We start from the raw sequence: 646 nt of genomic DNA, 5'->3' as shown, positions 1-646 counted from the left end.
ATACTCTTAACCGTGAAACGTCGTACACGATTAACAAAAGGCAGGTTTGTTTTTGCTTTTCTCTTCTTTTTGTTCTGTGTGTGCCATAAATATCGCCATCCGTTAGAGAAAAAATTTGTAGTTTGGAATCAGTAGTTCTTTGACTGCTGTTTCTAAATTTTCAGTATGTTGGTGAAGCAACTCATGCTAATCCCTGCATATTTATGATTATCTATCTATCTATCTATCTATCTATCTATCTATCTATCTGTCTGTCTATCTATCTATCTATCTATCTATCTATCTATCTATCTATCTATCTATCTGTCTGTCTGTCTGTCTGTCTGTCTGTCTGTCTGTCTATCTATTTATCTATCTATCTATCGCCCTGTTCATCTGTCTCTACGTCTTCTATATACAAACATTGGTTTCTACATGTTGTACGCTTGAAAGGCAATTAATTTTGAGTAGATAATTATATGGTACATCCTGTATTGTTGTTCATGTTGTTACTGCTATTTCTGTGTCCCCTCCTTCCACTCTTTCCCTCTCCATATTTCACACTTCATATGTGTGCGTCTATAGGTATATCTATCTATCTATCTATCTATCTATCTATCTATCAATTTTTCTCACTCACTCTCTCTCTCTCTCTCTCTCTCTCTCT

The sequence above is a fragment of the Octopus bimaculoides genome, chromosome 7, assembly GCF_001194135.2.
Source record: "Octopus bimaculoides isolate UCB-OBI-ISO-001 chromosome 7, ASM119413v2, whole genome shotgun sequence".
Lineage (NCBI taxonomy): Eukaryota > Metazoa > Mollusca > Cephalopoda > Octopoda > Octopodidae > Octopus > Octopus bimaculoides.
Note: the sequence above shows the minus strand (reverse complement) of the source record.